This window comes from Mus pahari, chromosome 19, assembly GCF_900095145.1.
Source record: "Mus pahari chromosome 19, PAHARI_EIJ_v1.1, whole genome shotgun sequence".
NCBI lineage: Eukaryota > Metazoa > Chordata > Mammalia > Rodentia > Muridae > Mus > Mus pahari.
The window spans coordinates 26213677-26234498 of NC_034608.1; positions in this window are offsets into that span (position 1 = coordinate 26213677).

Consider the following 20822-nt stretch of genomic DNA (forward strand, 5'->3'; position numbering starts at 1 on the left):
AGGGAGAGGGAGAGGGGGAGGGAGGAAGGGGAGGGAGAGGGGGAGGGAGAAGGGGAGGGGGAGGGAGAGGGAAACACTGGAAACCCAGAATCTTTAGAAATCTCAAAGCCTGCCCCCAGTGACAGGCCTTCTCCAATAAGGCCACACTTTTTTTTTTTTTTTTGACATTTCCTTCACTTACATTTCAAATGTTTCCCTTTTCACTTCTCCCCTTCAGAAAGTTCCTATCCCACCTTCTGACTCTATGAGGGTACTCCCCCACCCACCAACCCACTACCATCTTCCTGCACTGGCATTCTCCTACACTGGGGCATCAAACTCCCTCAGGCCCTAGGGTCACTCCTTGCACTGATGGCCAACAAGACCATCCTTCTGCCATATATGTGGCCAGAGACATGGGCCCCTGTGTGTGTACACTTTGGTTGCTGGTCCAGTCCCCAGGAGCTCAGGTGTGTCTGGCCAGTTAATACTGTTGCTCCCCCCATGGGATTGCAAACCCCCTCAGCTCCTTTAGTCCCTTTTCCAACTCCTGCATCAGCAACCCTGTGCTCAGTTCAATGGTTGGCTGTGAGCATCTACATCTGTATTTGTCAGGCTCTAGCAGAGCCTCTCAGGAGACAGCCATATCAGGGTCCTGTCAGCAAGCACTTCCTGGCATCCACAATAGCATCCGGGTTTGGTGACTGTATATAGGATGGATTCCCAGGTGGGGCAGTCTCTGGATGGCCTTTCGTGCAGTCTCTGCTCACCACTTGTTTCCACATTTCCTCCTGTGAGTATTTTGTTCCCTCTTCTAAGAAGAACTGAAATATCCACACATTGGTCTTCCTTCTTCGGGGGCTTCAAATAGTCTGTGAATTGTATCTTGGGCATTCAGAACATTGGGGCTCATGTCTACTTATCAGTGAGTGCATACCCTGTGTGTTCTTTTGTGACTGAGTTACGTTACTCAGGATATTTTCAAGTTTCATCCATTTGCCTAGGAATTTCATAAAGTCATTGTTTTTAATAGATTAGTAGTACTCCATGGTGTAAATGTACCACATTTTCTGTATCCATTCCTCTGTGGAGGGACTTCTGGGTTCTTTCCAGTTTCTGGCTATTATAAATATGGCTTCTATAATCATAGTGGAGCATGTGTCCTTACATGTTGTAGCATCTTCTGGGAATATATCCAAGAGAAGTATAACTGGTTCCTATGTCCAATTTTCTAAGGAACCACCAAACTGATTTCTAGAGTGGTTGTACCAGCTTGAAATCCCACCAGCAATGGAGGGTTGTTCCTCTTTCTCCACATCCTTGCCTGTGTCTGCTGTCACCTGAGTTTTTTAATCTTTGCCATTCTGAAAGGAGTTAAAACCGTCTAATAGAAAAAAGACAGCATTTTCAATAAATGGTGCTGGTTCAACTGGCTGTCAAGGTGTAGAAGAATGAAAATTGATCCATTCTTATCTTATTGTACAAAGCTCAAGTCCAAGTAGATCAAGAACCTCCACATAAAACCAGATACACTGTGTCTAATAGAAGAGAAAGTGGGGGAAATCCTTGATCTCATGGGCACAGGGGAAAGCTCCTGAATACAACACCAATTGCAAAGCTTCTGAAAGGCAAAGTTTGCTGTGAACAATATGTCAATAGGACAAAAGGGCAACCCTCTGATCAGGAAAAGATAATTATTAATCCTGCACCTTATAGAGGGCTAACAGCCAATGTATACAAAGAACTAAAGAAGTTAGACTTCAGAGAACAAAATAACCCAAATAAAAATGGGAAACAGACCTAAGCAGAGAATTCTCAACTGAGGAAAATCAAATTGCTGAGAAACACCTAAGGAAATGTTGAACATCCTTAGTCATCAGGGAAATGCAAATCAAAATGACCCTGAGATTCCACCTCACACCAGTCAGAATGGTTAAGGCCAGACTTCTTAATTTTTCCAAGTAATTACAGCAACTTGTCACTAAGTACTCAAACACAAGACCCTATATGATCCATTCTAATTTAAATCATCACAATGATCTTACAGAAAAGTAAGGGAGAATGAGAATGAGTGAAATAGAATAAATTTAGATGTTTCAGAAAAATGCAGTACAAAGAGAAAGCATTAATGATATTTCCATTTACCTGGTAAAAAGTCAAAAGCAAAATAGTTCCAAGTAATTTTCTCAGTAAATTTAAAAACAAGGGGAACGAGATATTTAATATAGAACACCCCTAGATTTTTATCTTCCTCTTCTCATCAATGATCTATGTTTTATGCTGACTGTCTAGACACTTTTATCATGGACATCATTATACCAAAGACTCTGCACTGATGAAGGGCACCCACATTCACCCCTTGTTGAACATTCTATGTATAATATGCCAGATGTCTTCTCTCTCTCTGATCCTAAAGCATATGAGCACACACATTTTTTTAATCTACTTTCAGCATCTTCCTCTATATCTAGCCCACCAGCATAATTTTGCCTTTGTCTAGGTTCGGTTCACATTAATATGAAAATCATCATCTGTGACTCTTCAATAATTGTAGAAAGAGACTGTTAAAATCACATCCTATCTATTATAATTTGGATGACTTTGTTAATTTTTCCTCTGTCACCTTCGCATGTGTAGGTTCTTTGTAAAAGAATTCCTCTTTCCTTCTGTTTGTACAACATTCAAGATGATTGCTCATCCCTATGTTTCCTAAGACTCTCAGCTTCAGCTTCAGTTTACCTGCAGTTGCACCATATTTTATTCATTCTTTTACATCTAGAATTTTTCTTGAGTTATTAGTATAGTGAATATATTAAATATTTGTGGGTTTTTTCATCATCACATCATGAAAGTTTTCTCATTAAACATATATGCAGCATAATATACAACATTGTATATAAATATATAAATAAATATAAAAATATAAACATATAAATATATAAATATATATACATATACATGTATATAAATATATATAAATAATATATTATATAAATATATAAATAATATATATATATTACTCTGAGTTAGTTCATACGATTCCTTAAAAGATTTTTATCTCTGATTATTTTTAAATTTTGTAACCTCTTCCTTATTGCTTTTGTTTCCTTTTTTTTATTCTTCACAGTGTCAACTTTCATTGCAAAAGTCTCTAGAGGGACTGTCCTTTTTTATTTCTTTAATGCTTGTATAAACCCCCCTAAGAGGATCCAGAGTATTTTTCCACATTAAATTATCTTTAAACGCTGCTTTGGTCTTTGGTCTGTTATAGATTTATATATTTTTCTCATTCATTGTGTTTGAATGTGTTAGACACCAGGCAGGCTCATATTTCTGAATGCTTAGTCATCTGCCGATGGCTTCTTTTTTTTCCCCAGAGGTTGTGGAAGCTTATAGGAGCAGAGATTCCAACCCTTGACACTGCCAACTACAAAGTTTATACTTTAGGGCATTGCAATGAAGTTATGAAAAATCCATCCCATATACAGTCCCCAAGCCCAGACACTGTTCTGTATGCCAAGAAGTGCTTGCTGACAGGAGGCTGATATAGCTGTCTCCCCTGAGAGGCCCTGCCAGTGCCTGACAAATACAAAGGCAGATGCTGGCAGCAGCCAACCATTGGACTGAGCGTGGGGTCCCCAATGGAGGAGTTAGAGAAAGAACTGAAGGAGCTGAAGGGGTTTGCAACCCCATAGGAAGAACAACAATATCAACCAATCAGATCCCCCAGAGCTCCCAGGGAATAAACCACCAAGCAAACAATACACAGGGAGCGTCCCATAGCTCCAGCTGCATAAGTAGCAGAGGATGACCTTGCCGGGCATCAATGGGGGGAGAGACCCTTGGTCGAGTGAAGGTTCATGCCCCAGTGTAGGGGAATGCCAGGACAGGGAGGCAAGAGTGGGTGAGTGGGGAGCACCCTCATAGACACAGGGGGAGAGGGGAGGGGATAGAGGCTTTTCAGAGGGGAAACCTGGAAAATGGATAACATTTGAAATCGAAATAAAAAATATCCAATAAAAAAAAAAAGTAAAAAAATAAAGTCATGATTTTAAAAGAGGTTTGTGATTTTTTTCTTCTATCCCATTTGTAGCTGTTATCTGCCACATTCAGCCTATGTGCTACATAGGCTGAGGAGTTATTGCCAAACTAGAAGGGTTCATTGTTCAATAATTTTTAAAGGTTCTGTCCATCCCTAGTTCAAGGTCTTACCTGTCCTTATGTATGGGTCTAAATAGATGTGAGGAGGAAGATTCACACTCCTGCTGCCACTTCTGGGAGCCATCAACTCCTCTGCATACCGGACCTACCTCATTCTGATGGGCTATGCTTTCTGAACTGTGAACTAGAATAAATCCTCTCTTTCATAAACGTACTGTGGCATTTATTCGGTCACAACACACAAGAAGAAACTATTGTGGCACATAAAGATACCAAATGTAAGCTTGGCCTTTCCATAGCTTCTTCTCTCTTAAAAGGCAGAGGGGGAGGTTTATGTGTGTACAGGAGACCTCATGTTTACTTTCTATCAGAGTCATATTTACTGATAATTTGGCTTGCATTTCCTGAAAAGATAGATTAGCTTTGATTCCAGCCTGTAAGTGTACTGAGATTTAGCCTTTGGATGGTTCCTACACTTAAAAATTGCTTCTTTTTTTAAAAGGCATTTTTTATTAGATATTTTCTTCATTTACATTTCAAATGCTATCCCAAAGTCCCCTATATGCTCCCCCGGCCCTTCTCCCCAACCCACCCACTCCCAGTTCCTAGCCCTGGCATTCCCCTGTACTGGGGCATATGATGTTTGCAATACCAAGGGCCTCTCCTCCCATTGATGGCAGACTAGGCCATCCTCTCTACATATGCAACTAGAGACACCAAGTCCATTTCATAGGACTTAAGATGATATAGCTGTTTCCTTTAAACCAATTTGAAATTCAACGTTTTAAAATAATATGCTCTCAATCCAGATTTGGCAATCTACTTCATTCTCTGGGTTTCATTCTATACTAAGTTTTCACTGAAAACACTTTGTTTTATGGATTATTTTCATTCTTATTGCTTTATATCCAGGTGTGCCTATATGTCTAATATGTCACAGGTGTCACAGGGTATCAGGAGAGAGCATCAGATCTCCAGGAGCTAGAGTCACAGGTGCTTGTTTATTTCCTTTATGTAGATGATGGCAACCAAACTCAAGTCCTCTAGAAGAGCAATAAATTCTCTGAATCAAAGAGCCATCTCTTCAGTATAAACTATCCTTCCTTGTCAATGCATTGATACCATAAAAAGCATATTTTACAAGGGGTGAGAGACTTTTGAACTCTCTCACCCCTACCACCACCTCTCACTTTACTTTTTAACTTGTCTATAAATATTGTCAAAGAGAGAAATTATGAAGAGCTATGAGACTTAAAATTTATGCACTTATACAAGCTTTTGCCCATTGAGAAATTCATAAAAATGTAGATTTCATCTATTCAATGATCCTAGCCTGCTTTAATATTTCTATTAAAGTAAATTAGTTATTTAAATTCTGTAATCTATTTTTCCAAATTTTAATCTTATAGCACATATTCAGGAAGAATATATATATATATATATATATATATATATATATATATATATATANTATATATATATATATATATATATATATATATATATAGAGAGAGAGAGAGAGAGAGAGAGAGAGAGAGAGATAGATATAGATATAGATATACACACATGGCATCAGGAGGAGAAAGTCACAGGAAACAAGCACACAATAGAGAGTGTAGTCAACATGACCCTGAGGAGCAGACCCCACAGCCCTGGGAAGCAGACCTCACTAGTTATCCATGTGCTACTTCACTCCTAGAGTGACCACTACCTGCCCACATTCATTTGGCATGTAGTAGGAACTACTATCTGGGATGATTATGGTTTGTTCATATCAATCCAAAGTCAAAATGAACAGCATCATATTCATTGTACTAATATCCAGTTTGTACAATAATCTAAGTTACCACTTATTGATATACTGTGAGCTGCTTCCCTGTATTCTATTGGCTACTTTCTAGAGATCTGCAGCCTATTTTATAACTGATTTCTTCGACAATGTTTTTCACAATGTCTCTAAGAATATTCCACTTTTATTGCCTGATTTCACTTATCAATTTAGCTTACCCTCTGGATCATGGCCTATTTATTCCACCAACCTTGCTAAATTTTCTGGGCTTTATTTTCCCCATTTATATTCTTTTATATCATTATCTGATAGCAGCCAAAGCCTGTTTCTTTCTTTCCTTTTCCTATCCTGTCGTATTTTACTAGTCCACAAATGTTCATACCTAGAGACTTTATTTTATTATAATTGATGTTGACACATTCTGAAAGCAGTAGAGAATGCCCAGTGTTTTCCACAATTCCTGTGATCAGGCTAAGATGTTGAGAATTCCTTTCAGAAATAAAATCCAAACTCATAACTAAACACTCTGACATGACTAGAACCCTACAGGCACAGGATATCACTCACTAGGATAAACGCAGTTCCTGAGAGTCCTGGGCACATGAAACAGGAAGTGTAGCTTTCCCACTGGTTCTGAAGACGACGAATTTTATGTACAGTGTTTTCCTGAAAATTTTTAGGTTTCAGCTCTCAGATCAGATTGAGAATAATTTTATCATGCTCCGAAATAAGTAGAGTGGGTCTTATAATTTTGATAGGATTTCTCTTTTTTCCCTTTGAGCGTGTCTAGGTGTTTTTCCCTGTGTGATAACCAGCAGAAGTTGCAGAGAGACTGGAGAGGAACAAATAAGAAGTGTACTAGAATAATCATTTCTTTCTCTGCCCTCTTTTTGTGTATGCTGAGAGGCCCTAGAATAGGTTCTTTCTCAAAACATCTCAGGAAGCTAATGGGGGAATATGCAGACTGTGCGGTGTCTGTTGTAAACTGTCAGCTGCTGTAAGTGTGGTGCATTGATGATATGGGTATAACTGTGTGGATGAAGCAAATGGGAATTGTAGGTGGCAGTATCAAAATTGCTATACCTGCAAATTTGCTGCTAAATTTGTGCATGCTATAGGTTGGTGTTTCTATGCAAGGTGGCTCCTAAGCCACATTCCTGAAACTCAGCAAAATGAATCAAAAGCATTCCTGCAGAGGAAAGCATTTCTACACTTTATATTATTCTAAGGGGGAAAAATTGTGATTTGCAAATGCAGTTGACTAGGTGTGCATTTCTAAATGAGACTGATTAGATAAGGTTCTGAGTAGAAAATAGTATTTGATGAATGTGGAATTGTCCCCTAACTTCTTTATGTTTCCCCTAAGACTCTTTGATTCAATAGTGCTTTTAGTGAATCTTTGTAAGCTAATGGGATCTATATCTCTTTACAATGCAAGAGCACTTTTGAACTATATGGGCAATGGCTTGTTTTGTAGTGAAGTTAATGCTTTTGGGGAAGTTGATTTTAAAATGGTGCTCTAGTTTCATTCTGTTGCTGTGATGAAATACGCTTACTAAAAACTACTTAGGGAGGTAAAGTTATTTCAGCATACATGTTGCAATCCATTCTTGGGGAAATTCAAGGCAAGAATGAGCTCAAGCAGGAAGATAAAGAGGGACGGTCCTTTCTGGCTCATGGAAAGGATCGTGCATATCTAGCTTTCTTATACCCAGGTCACAGCAACTTGCCTAGGGATAACAGTGCCCACCGTGGGCTTTTTTTCTCTGCATTAATCCATCAGTGATACAGACAATTGCCCCACATGTCAGTAGGTCTGGTGATTCTTCAGTGGACGCTTTTCATTCAGATGGTTCTATTCTGTACCAAGTTGACAGAGTATCATAAAGCTAACTAGGACTCAAGGCATTTGAAGATTTGAGCACATTATGGCTCTTTTCATGCTAGAACTAAAAGTCACTGAAAATCACATCATTTAATAAATAACTAGTTTATGCCTCTCTCTCTCTCTCTCTCTCTCTCTCTCTCTCTCTCTCTCTCTCTCTCTATTTTTTTCGAGACAGGGTTTCTCTGTAGTCCTGGCTGTCCTGGAACTCACTCTGTAGACCAGGCTGGCCTCAAACTCAGAAATCCGCCTGCCTCTGCCTCCCAAGTGCTGGGATTAAAGGCGTGCGCCACCACGCCCGGCTCTCTCTCTTTTATAAAACTACCAAAGGACTTTAAATTTTTGTGTTACTAGTAGAAACAAGTTTCCAAGGTATGTGGAATCTAGTTTCCTATATATTTTCAAATTGCTCTAAACAGAAGAACAAAGAGAGACCATACACACATATACACAAATGTGTATATGAACCAGCATACTACACACATGTGGGATGTATGTATGTATCCTTCTTGGCAGGATTTTGTCTGAGTTTGGAAGTGACAACATTGAATGACAGCAGCAGCAACAATAGTACAGAGTAAATTCCTGGATCAGAACCCTGGTGGGTGTGATAGTAGAGCCTCTTCTGGGACACACCGTGAGGCCAATAGCATCAGTGGGGTACTGTGTTGAGTACTGTGTTAAGCACTGGTGAGAAGAGTTAATGAGAATTAACTCTATTCTCCCATGAGAGAACCACTTCTACCTGATAGCTAGTAATCGAAATTCTTCTACTCTTCCCCAGAGCCAAAGATATCCATGGACTTTTCTGTTTGACAGAAAAGTTTACTTCCTACCTGGAAAGACAAATTGCTCTTGAAGGTCATATGTTCGGCATCTGACACTGATAGCTATTATGTGTAAGATTGCTAAGCAGGCCACCTCCCTATGTCTTTTCGTATTTTGTAATGTTATTGCTGGAGTTCCTGAACAAAATCTTAGTGATCACCAGAAAGTAACCCAGCAATGCTAGAAAGACACTGCAAAGATTCAAATGATGTCTAGTCCTGGCTGTCCATAAACATTATCTACCCATTGTCCTATGAGACAAGATCATGTTTAAACAACCCCAGTTGAGAAGATTTAGATATTAAATATCAGTGGGAAAGTGGAGAAAGAATTTATGTCAATATCCAATTTAATAAAGATAAAATATTGTATCAACTTGTTATTAAATATATCACACTGTTAGCTACAGCAGAACAATTGCTCTAAAGATAATCTTCTGGCTATAAACAATTATTATAATAAAATAACATAATATATAGCAATAGTAACCCATAACAATAATAAACAAAGATATAATAATAGTTTTTATTACTATTATTATTATTATAAATATGGTGCATCTATAAAATGCTACCTGATTATAGACATACTTTTATGTAAATGGAACAGGTTAAACAGCTCTTTGGGTATTGGTACAAAATAATTCAAAGGTAAAAGATAACTCTAATGCACAAAGGAAAGAACAGAAAAAGAATAAGAATTTTAGTAAGAAATAGGAAAATGTGAGGATAAACATATAGAAAAAAATGAGCCTAAGATGAATTATTGACTCTAGCTAGGTTCTAGAGACAGAGAATCACTGCTTTCAATTGTCTATCACCAGAGATCCCACTAGACCCTACTGGATAACTACAAATCAATGACCATACCTGTAGTTTTACACCCTAGTGAATAACTCCAATTCATTGACCAGACTGATGGCTTTGGTTAATCTTAGTGGGCCACAAAATATGACAAAACATTGTAGATCTTTAAATAAGAATTATAGGTGAATAAATTGATAGTAATCAAAGATATATAAGAACAATGGGAGGATAAAGTAATCATAATAAACTATCTATTAAATACTCAAAGACTTAATAAAATTTAAAAACTCAATAGGCAATATTTCCTAGAGCAGAAAAACTAAGCATAAAGTGAAATAGTCATTAAGATCCTCTATTTTAAAAGATTCCAGTTTTAAAAAATTATTGATAAACTGAAAAATGCTTGCACTATACATAACTATGTATATAACATGTAAGGATCCCTGGAATCTAGAATGGAAGAGGTCAAAAGTAGCTATTCAATAAATTCTGAAAACATACATACAATAACATTATTTGGACTCAACAGGTTACACACACACACACACACACACACACACACACACACACACACAGAGGCAATAACAGATAGGGAAAAAGAGGCCATGGATTTGAAATAGATCATGGAGGAATATATGGGAGGGATTGAACACAGAAATTGAAAGGCAGAAATGTGATTAAGTTATAATTTCAAAAACAAACAAAAATAATTCGTGAGCTTAAACATTGTAAAACATAACAGCAACAACAACAAAAAAAAACAAAAACACCAGAAGATAAGAAGTAAGAAAAAAAAGGCTTTTGCTTTCATTATTCATTAAGAGCTTTAAAAGTAAGGGTGGTATACCAGAATGGTTGACATTAAAGTTGTTTTTTTCCACACTAGCAATGGGAGTGCAAATTATGAGCTGTGGAATTTGTCTTCCCTGTGTACTTCCTGCTTCTAAGTACTTCTGGTTTCTCCATGTGTGCGAGTCTCATGACCCCCTTCTGGACCATTCCCCAGGGTGATATTTCTGATTAGCATCCCTGAGGTGGGAGGAAATACTTTCATTAACAACTCACTTCTAGTTTGCTTACCATGTACCCTAAAATAGGATCCCAAGAACCAGCTCCTATTTATAATGTTCAGCATCCCCTAGGCTTCTGCTTTGCTTGTAGACTCTAGCAACATCATAAAACAGCACAGGCATAGAGGTCATGCTGCTTCCTCTACTGAGATGATAAAATCGTTTTCCCTGAACCAGAAATCTCATGCCTTCTTCCTGCATCCATAAAACATTAATAGACAAATTTATTAGCTTCTATGTAGGCTAAAATTCCAGACACTGACAACTGCTTTAAGAAGGTTTAACCTTTTCCAACGTAGTTGAATTTATCTATGTCTCATGAATAAATCCCATTGCTACATATCTATATAAAAGTAATGAAAACATAAATCCACAAAACTGCATGAGAATTTGATAGGACTTTACATATCATAACCAACATTCAGCTTACTTAAACAATGAGTTACTTATTGCTTATCAGTTTAAGAAGTCAAATCATTTTTATTATTATTAGATATTTTCTTTATTTACATTTCAAATGCTATCCCAAAAGTTCCATATACCCTCCCCCCACCCTGCTCCCCTACCCACCCACTCCCACTTCTTGGCCCTGGCATTCCCCTGTACTGGGGCATATAAAGTTTGTAAGATCTAGGGGCCTCTCTTCCCAATTATGGTTGACTAGGCCATCTTCTTCTATATATGCAGCTAGAGACATGAGCTCTGGGGGTACTGGTTAGTTCGTATTGTTGTTACACCTATAGGGTTGCAGACCCCTTTAGCTCCTTGGGTACTTTCTCTAGCTCCTCCATTGAGAGCCCTGTGTTCCATTCAATAGCTGACTGTGAGCATCTGTGAGCTGACTGTGTGTATTTGCCATGCACTAAAGAAGTCACTTGATATGCACTCGCTGATAAGTAGATACTAGCCCAGAAACTAAGAATACCCAAGATAAAATTTGCAAAACACAAGAAAATCAAGAAGAAGGAAGACCAATGTGTGGATACTTCATTCTTCCTTAGAATAGGGAACAAAATACCCATGNAAGGAGTTACAGAGACAAAGTTTAGAGCTAAGTCGAAAGGATGGACCATCCAGAGACTACCCCACCCAGGCAACCATCCCATCATCAGCCACCCAATCCTGACACTATTTCATATGCCAGCAAGATTTTGCTGAAAGAAGTCAAATCATTGATACCATGTAGATGAATTTCAAAATATGCTGGGAAAGAGACACCAGACACAAACACAGAGCATCTTCTTTGCCTTCTTTGAAGTTCTACAGATGAGAATGGACTCACAGTGACACTTTTTTTTTTCATTTTTGGAGAAGGAATTTATGTGATTTCTCTTAAAACTGTTATACTTGAAGTCTATCTTAAACCTTGTAAGTGGATACGATAAACATTCAGTTACTAAAGTATTAATTTGTGAAGGAGCAATATTTAAGCAGAGTTATATGGGATGGGCAGAAGAGGAAACATAAATGATCACTGATGTCAATGCATTCCATAAACTTCATTTCCTAAACTTTCATTCTTCTCTTGTACATTACACACACACACACACACACACACACACACACACACACACACCTTTCCTCTCCTTCAGATCTATACCTCTTCTGTTTCACTTCAAAAAATAAAACAATAAAAACTGGCCTCCCACTACCTAATATAGCTTAACAAGATACAATAAAACTGGGCAGAAACTCTCATATCGAGGCTGGAGAAAGCAACTCAGTAAGAGGGAAAAGGTTCCAAACACAGGAAATATTAATATGGAGGCCACACACAATAGATCCTGCAGTTGTGCAGGAACATAAACTATGGATGCTACCTATGCAAAAATGTATATCAGTAATCTCATGAAATGGTGTGTAGGTGCATTGCTTTGGTGACAACATAACACAAAGAAGGACTGAGCCTTGAAATCATTACTATATACATCAGTCACACAAAAGAGATTCAGCAACTTCATACATTTATATGTTTAAATATATATGTAAAATAACAACCAAAGAATAAGAGGCCATCAGTTTATAAAGTGGAATAGAGGTGATATATGAGAGTTTGAAGGGCAAGGACATGGGAGGGATTGGATGGAGGGAAGGGAAGACTGAGAAATGATGTAATTATATTTTAATTAAAAATTTAATAAAAAAAAGAAAAGAAAAGCAAAATCAAAAAGGTTTAAGGGTCACTAAGGCTAAAGAAGTGAAAATGGGAAAGAGAACACTTTGTGAAATTCATTATAAACAGTCAGTAGACAACAGAGAAATAGATCACATGGTGGGTGCAATTTAGAGTGGTTTTAATATTTATTATTTTCTTAACTGTGTATTTACTGAAACTGTTAGTAATCATGTAGTAAAAAACTTCAAGATTCTACTTATTCTACACCTAAATAGAGGTAGGAATATTTTTCCTCCCTTCGTAATCCTTCCTCAATACCTCCGTTCCTCTCTCTATTCCTCCCTTCTCCCTCCCCCTCCTCTAACCCTTCTTCCCTCCTACCATTCCTTTTAATTTTCTCTGGAAAGAAACTAATATTATCTATTAGTAAGTATGGGATGGGAGCTGAAAGACCAGTTGAACACTGCATCTGAGTCTGCAAATATGATTATCCGTTTGTGTCAATTTTTCGTGGGCTTTTCTACACTGTTGAATATCTCCCAAGTCTCAATGGATCGAGACAATAATGCATTTCTCACTCCTGTGGTCTTGCAGCTGGGATTTGGCTGGGGTTTCTCCTTGTACCTTTTCACTCTGGCATCCAGATCGAACGTGCATTTTCTATTTGAAACATGTGGTTTTCTGGCAAAATGGAAAATTGTGGTGGCCAAACCCTGCAGGGGCTCTTCAAGCTCTTACTCAGACATGCAGAAGTCTTCTGGTTTGAAAGGTGAAAATTCTCTAAGAAGTCCACTAATATTAGAGGTTTATACCCAGAGGAAAACAATGCAATGTTCAAACCACAAATTGAGTATCTTCTCTAGAAAAGAAAAAATACTGGTAACATGCACAGATGTGGGAGGGAGCGATATAGCAGCAAAGGTTAGACTGTAAGGAGCCATCCTCCATGCAAGTGATATTAAGTGGCAGCAGTTGTTAATTTCACAGGCATGGCTGTAGGAGACACTGCCCCATTATGACATAGAGAAGAGGGTGATGAAGAGGTGGGTGTTGAGATGAGGACTCTTCCACCTGTCCTTCAGATAAAAAGGTATGCAAACGGTTCACAAGAGGAATAAGCAAAGAAGTGAATGTGTGTGGATCCTGGTGCTATGATTGCCAAGGACAGGGAATTGGGGATTTTATATAGGATTGCACAGCTACCCACTGTGAAGGCCAGGCAGGACTTCAACTGGAAACATCCTGTAAATGATAGTAAACTTGGCCCATGGACATGCGGGAAGGTGATGAGTAATTTGAAAAGTGGATGTCATGATGGTAATATCACTGGAGAAAAAGAAAATCTCCAGAATGGATAGAAATAGATGGGAAATACTGAAACGTGCGAATTATATTAATGTCCTAGTACAATGACAGCAGTGACCCAAAATAATAGGGTGGTCACAATAAAGTAGAGTATATTTGATTGAAGGGATTGCATCAACAGGAATTAGCAGGTGTCTCTGGCTTAGAATTGGGAGTGCCTGTGAAGCCAGTAATTCCTATGTAATTCCTGGTATTTTTTTTTTTTAAACTGGAGGACAAAAGATTGAGAAAGTTAGAGAAAAAAGGGTGAAGCAAGACTCTGAGGCTCTGTGAAGGGTACAGTTTTGATTCTGAAATGTGAACCACATGCTGGACATCAAGTCAGTACGAGGTTGAAAGTAGAGATAGATTTAAGTCTTGAGGAACACAGTCTTCTCAGAAAGACCTAGGCTGCCTGAAAATATGACAAGCCACTGGAAGGCTTAACATTGGGAAGTGACTTTTACTTTAGGAAGATTGTTTCAGATCGTGGTGTTAATAGGAAGCAAGACAAACGGATGAGATATGGTTCCTCAGTAGCCAAAGTGAGAAACGGCCCGAATAGAGCCCTGTAATGTGGCCCTGAGAATGACAGTGGTAGAAAATTAGTTAGCAGCCTCAAGGACGATCTACAGATTTTACATTGGAGGCTTCATCTTTTAGGAGACAGGAGTTAAAAGAGAAAGAGAGGAAAGCTTGCCTTCTCAGTGCAGTGGTTCAGATAGATTCACAATCAGAATAAGAGTGCAGGAGGAACTGCAGGTCAACGAAAAGATATGAAGGATAGAATCTTTCTTTTTCTTTCTTTGATTTAAAACCCTAAAAGCCAAAAGTTTGTGATTAGCCCAGCCGTAAGTCCAAGTGGGGGAATCTACTGCCACTACTATGCCGAATGACATGGAATTAAACTGACTCCTAACGACTTATCATTATACTGAACTGCTATAAATGATAGAGTCAATCCTCAGTTATGCAAAGACTCCTGACCTCCTGACATGAATAAGGAATAATTAATTATATTTATACACTAAGAATTGATTTAAAATCTGAAAACAAAGTTAAGATTACCTTAATACTTCCAAAAGAGAAATTTAATGTATTTACTTTTTTAGAGTCTCTATATGAATAAGAAACTAAAGTTGTTCTGCTGGGTTCTTAATACTGACCATAATTATATGTGTGGTGTTTTTTGCTTTTCTCTAGTCAGGTGACTATGCTTAATTTTAGAAAGAAGTTATAAACACATCTGAAACAACATAAAAACATAAATTTAGACAAAATCAATTTATTTTGGCAAATGTTAGAAATTATGCAAATTATTCAATCTTTAAAAAACTGTTCTAGAACAACTTACAAACATGGTAATCATTCCAACAAAGCATGAGTTGATGAGCAGGAGAAAGAAAGAAATCACAGAGGCATTTCAACTTCCTGGTTGAGTGACCCAGAGTAAGAACAAGATTCTTGGACCACCAAAAAGATGAATACAAGATACTTTGTAAGAGGCATTAACAATTTTTTATATTCTCTAAGCAGATCTCTGCTTAATAGCATCAGCTAGTAGCATCTGTATTTGACTTCACTTTATAATTCTAGACTGAACACAGGGGAAGGTCAGGGCCAAGAAGTGGGAGTGAGTGGGTAGGGGAGCAGGGGCAGGGGGAGGGTATAGGGAACTTTTGGGATAGCATTTGAAATGTAAATAAAGAAAATATCTAATTACAAAAAAAGAAATAAGAAAAATTCTAGACTGAAGGTGCAAACTCCTAAGAAGTAGCCAATACAAAACAGTACATGTCAGTCAGTAACAATTATAAAATTTAGGGTTCCTTCCAGTTTGAACCTGTGCCTGGAGCAGACCTGGGGTGCTGGCTCTGAACCCACCCCTACAACACTCAGAGTAAGTAGACCCCCCCCTCCAGGTACTCTAATATGCCCAGGATTACAGGTGAGGCCCAACATCTGCCCAGCCACCCAGAGTAACTGGGACCTCCAGTATCCAGGGATGCAGGAACTCCAGCTGAGCCAGTGGCACAGGTTCCTTCTGCTTTGAACCTTCATCCAGAGCAGACTTGGGATGCTGGCTCACACTCCTACAACAACCAGAGGGAGCCTGACTCCCAGTTGCTCTAACATACCCAGGATCACAGGATCAGAGAGTCACAGAGGAAGCTCTATTTCCAAGATGTCGGACACACTCAGGATGATTGAACCGCTGACACACTCAAAATCACAGATGAGGCCACACATCTTTCACAACACCCAGCATACCTGGATTCCCCCACCAGAACCAGTGAATCAAGGAACCCCACCCAGCCAGAAACACAGGTTCCTTCTGGTTTGCACCTGTCTCTGGTGCAGACCCAGCATTCTGGCTCCCACCCTCTCCTGCAACACCTAGAGATAGCTTCACTCCCAGGAGCTCTGACTCAACAGTATCTCAGGAGCTTGGTCCCATCAGGATTTCAGGATCCCAGAGGCAGCTTGATTCCCAGCAGCTCTGACACATACAGGATCTCAGGATCACAGGATCCAGAATCACAGGATCACAGAGACAGCTGGACTCTGAGGAGTTCTGACACAACCAGGATCACAGGAGAGACAGGCTCCAGTTAGAGACAGCAAAGGCAGTTAGAAGTAGGCAAGAGACAAGTACAAGAACCTAAGTAACAGAAACCAATGCTACTTGACAACATCAGAACCCAGTTCTCCCACCACACCTAGCCCTGGATACACTGACACACCTGAAAAGCAAGATTCAGGTATAAAATCCCATCTCATGGAGGAATTTAAGACGGACATAAATAACACACTTAAAGAAATACAGGAGAACACAGGAAAACAAGTAGAAGCCCTTGAAGAAGAAACAAATCTCTTAAGGAAATACAGGAAAACACAATCACATGGGTAATAGAATTGAACAAAACTGTCCAGGATCTAAAAATGGAAATAGAAACATTAAAGAAAACACAAAATGAGACAACCCTGGAGATTGAAAACCTAGGAAAGAGATCAGGATCACAAATGTAATCATCACTAACAGAACACAGGAGATAGAAGAGGGAATCTCAGGACTAGAAGATATACCCTAGAAGACATTGACACAACAGTCAAAGAAAATACAAAAGCAAAAAGCTCCTAATTCAAAACATTCAAGAAATCCAGGACACAAAGAAAAGACTGAACCTAAGACTAATAGGTAAAAAGAGAGTGAAGATTCCCTACTCAAAGACCCAGCTAACATCTTCAACAAAATCATAAAGAAACCTTCCCTAACCTAAAGAAAGAGATGAACATAAACATACAAGAAGCCTACAGAACACCAAACAGCTGGGACTAGAAAAGTCACCTTTCACATAATAATTAAAACACCAAATGCACAGAACAAAGAAAGAATATTGAAAGCAGTAAGGGAAAAAGGTCAAGTAACATATAAAGGGAGACTTATTAGAATTACACCAGACTTTTCACCAGAGACTATAAAAGCCAGAAGATCTTAGGCAGATGTCATACAGATCCTAGAAGAACAAAAATTCCAGCCCTGGCTATTATATCCAACAAAACTCTCAATTACAATAGAGGGAGAACCCAAGATATTCCATAACAAAACCAAATATAAACAATATTTTCCACCAATCCAGCCCTACAGAGGATAATAGAAGGAAAACTCAACAACAACAACAAAAATGAAACTACACCCAACAAAGAGCAAGAAACTAATCTCACAAAAAAAAAAAAAAAACAAAAAAAAACCGAAGAGAACAAAGAGAAGAGAACCACATGAGCATAATTCCACCTCTAACAACAAAAATAACAGGAATCAACAATCATTGGTCCTTAATATATCTCAACATCAATGGACTCAATTCCCCAATAAAAAGACATAGAGGTGGATACAAGAACAGGACCCAGCATTTGCTGCATGCAGGAAATACATCTCAAAGACTGGCATTACCTCAAAGAAAAAGGCTATGAAAAATTTTCCAGACAAATGGTCCTAAGAAACAAGCTGGAGTAGCAATTTTAGTATCCAATAAAATAGGCTTTCAACCAAAAGTTATCAAAAAGTATGGGAAATAACACTACATACTCAGCAAAGAAAACATCTACCAGGAGAAATTCTCAATTCTGAATATCTATGCCCCAAATGCAAGCCACCTTTTTCTCAGCACCTCATGGTATCTTCTCCGAAATTGACCATATAATCAATCACAAAATAGGCCTCAACAGATACAAGAAGATTGAAATAATCTCATGTATCCTATTAAGTCAGCACAGACTAAGGTTGGTCTCCAACAACAACAAAATAAAACAGGAAGCTCACATATACATAGAATCTGAACAACTATCAACCCAATGATAACTTGGTCAGGGAAGAAATAAAGAAAGAAATTAAAGATTTTTTACAATTTAATGGAAATGAAGGCACAACATACCCAAACTTATGGGACACAATGAAAGCAGTGCTAAAAGGAAAATCCACATCTCTGAGTGCTTCAATAAAGAAATTGGACCCAATCACAAAAGAACACACATGGTATTCTTTCACTGATAAGTGGATATTAGCCCAGAATACCCAAGATACAATTCGCAAAAACACATAAAACTCAACAAGAAGGAAGACTAAAGTGTGGATACTTCTACCCTTCTTAGAAGAGGTAACTCCCATGGAAGGAGTTACAGAGACAAAGTGTGAAGCAAAGACTGAAGTAATGAACATCCAGAGACTGCCCAACTTGGGGATCCATCCCATAAACAACCACCAAAAACAGACACTATTTTGGATGTCAACAAGAGCGTGCTGACAGAAGCCTGATATAGCTGTCTACTGAGAGGCTCTGCCAGTGCTTGACAAATATTGTAGATGCTCACAGCCAACCATTGGACTGAGCTTTCTCTAGCTCCCCAATGAAGAAGCTAGAGAAAGGACCCAAGGAGCTGAAGGGTTTTGCAATTCCATAGGAAGAACAACAATATGAACTAACCAGTACCCCTAGAGCTCCCTGGGACTAAACCACCAACAAAAGAAAACACATGGTGGGACTCATGGCTCTAGCTGCATATGTAGCAGAGAATGGCCTAGTCAGTCATCAGTGGGAGGAGAGGCCCTTGATCCTGTGAAGGCTATATGCCCCAGTACATTGGGATGACAGAGCCAGGAAGCAGGAGTGAGTGGGTTGGTGAGCAAGGGGATGGGGGAAGGGATAGGGGGTTTTCAGATGGGAAACTAGGAAAGGGGATAACATTTGAAATATAAATAAAGAAAATATCTAATAAAAAAAAGAAAAAAGAAAAAATTGGAGAGAGTATATACTAGTACCTTAACAACACATATGAAAGTTCTAGAACAAAAAGAAGCAAATATACCCAAGAGGAGTAGATGACACGAAGTAATCAAACTAAGGGGGGAAATAAACCAAGTAGTAACAAAGAGACCTATACCAAGAATCAACAGAACCAGGAGCTGGTTCTTTGAGAAAATCAACAAGATAGATAAACTCTTAGCCAGACTAACCAGAGGTCACAGAGACACTATCCAAATTAACAAAATCAGAAATGCAAATGATGACATAACAACAGAAACTGAAGAAATTAAAGAATATCAGCTCCTACTACAAAAGCCTATACTCAGCAAAACTAGAAAATCTCGATGAAATGGATGATTTTCTCAATAGATGCAAAGTACCAAAGTTAAATCAGAATCAGATAAATGATCTAAACAGTCCCATAACCACTACAGAAATAGAAGCAGTCATTAAAAATCTCCCAACCAAAAAATCCCCAGAGCCAGATGGTTTTATTGCAGAATTCTGTCAGACCTTCAAAGAAGACATAATACTAATACTTCTCAAAGTATTCCATAAAACAGAAACAGAAGAAATACTACCTAATACATTCTATGAAGTCACAGTTATACTGATAGTGAAACTACACAAAGACCCAACAAAGAAAGAGAACTTCAAACCAATTTCTCCCATGAATATTGTTGCAAAAATACTCAATAAAATTCTTGAAAACAGAATCCAAAAACACATCAGAATGATCATTCACCATGATCAAGTAGGCTTCATCCAAGGGATGCTAATTTTGTTTAATTTACAGATATCTGTCAACATAGTCCACTATATAAACAAACTCAAAGAAAAAATAAACACATGATCCTCTCATTAGATGCTAAAAAAGCCTTTGACAAAATACAATACCCCTTCATGCATAAAGTATTGGAGAGAATAGAAATTCAATATTTATCCCTAAATATAATAAAAGCAATATACAGCGAGCCAATAGCCAACATCAAACTAAATAGAGAGAAACTTGAACCAATACAATTAAAATCAGGGCTAAGACAAGGCTGCTAACTCTACTGCTATTCAATATGGTACTTGAAGTTCTAGCTAGAACAATTAGAAAACAAAAGTAGATCAAATGGATGCAAATTATAAAGGAGGAAGTTGAGATATCACTATTTGCAGATGATATGATAGAATATATGAGATACCCCCCAAAAAATACATGAGAGACCTCCTACAGCCAATAAACAACTTCAGCAAAGTGGCTGGATACAAAATTAACTCAAACAAATCAGTATATTTCTTCTACTCAATCGATAGATACATTGGCTGAGAAAGAAATTGGGAAAATGACACCCTTTACAATAGTCACAAATAATATGAAATATCTTGTTGTGATGCTAACCAAGCAAGTGAAAGATCTGTATCACAAGAACTTCAAGTCTCTGAAGAAAGAAACTAAAGAAGACCTCAGAAAATAGAAATATTTCCCATGGTCAAGGATTTGTAGGATGAACATAATAAAAATGGCCATCTCAACTAAAACAATCTAT